The sequence below is a fragment of the Ceratina calcarata genome, unplaced genomic scaffold, assembly GCF_001652005.2.
Source record: "Ceratina calcarata isolate Rehan_Ccalc_2016 unplaced genomic scaffold, ASM165200v1 scaffold311.2, whole genome shotgun sequence".
Lineage (NCBI taxonomy): Eukaryota > Metazoa > Arthropoda > Insecta > Hymenoptera > Apidae > Ceratina > Ceratina calcarata.
The window spans coordinates 51,346-52,156 of record NW_017153670.1 but is presented as its reverse complement, the minus strand read 5'-3'; the positions used below and the strand labels follow the sequence as shown (position 1 = coordinate 52,156).

Sequence of the window (811 nt, the reverse complement as noted above, 5' to 3'; positions counted from 1 at the left end):
ACATTAACGATAAAAAAAATTTACTTCACTTGGGAAAAAGAAATTTATGCATTATTATTTGTACATTTGTCCAAAAGCAGTCAAAATGACTTCCTTGGGCAATCTAGTGTTAAAATTCGTTTTTAACCGTAATACACATTTTACCATAGGATGAGCTGTTATGTGCGCGTATAGGTTTACAATCATGCGTACGATGACAGTGAAAGAAGCCGAGTACTCCGTTTCATCGACATCCAGTCGCCTGGTCTTTTACGCGGATAAATTACGGACGGTTAGATCTGAATAACGTGGTAGATATTGAATAATGTGGCATATATTGAATAACGACCGTCGTCGTTTCTGCGCAGACCCTACCCGCAACGCACCCGTGAAAATGTCAATCGTCGTCGAAAGAAACGGACGAACTAATCCGTTTTAATCGCGCCGTTTCCAACTACGCGTAGATAAAATATATAAGCTGAGTTGGTGGCTACTCCGCGCCAAGCTGGACTACACTATCCGAATCAGTCGACCATGTTAATCGATTCAATTAAATCGTATAAAAGAAATAACGAAATACTCAACAACGGAAGCACTGCTGCACGTTGTTACGTGCATTGCAATGTTTTGTAATAATGTCCATCACTGATTTCCTGTACTCTCTCTCTCTCTCTCTCTCTCTCTCTCTCTCTCTCTCTCTCTCTATCTCTCTATCTCTGTTCACCTGCTTCTGTTCGTTTTTCATCTACCAAAGAGTGATTTATAGACCGTTCATTAATAAAAATTTTCTACCAGTATCAAGGTCTGCGAGCAACTAATACAAAAATAGTAG

The 811-nt window shown here is 39.6% G+C and overlaps 1 protein-coding gene across 5 annotated transcripts in view; it reads right to left on the bottom strand.

Annotated features, from left to right (window-relative positions):
* The window catches only part of Amph (amphiphysin), a 17,006-nt gene that overhangs the window by 3,374 nt on the left and 12,821 nt on the right, over nucleotides 1-811 (bottom strand). The window lies entirely within an intron of this gene.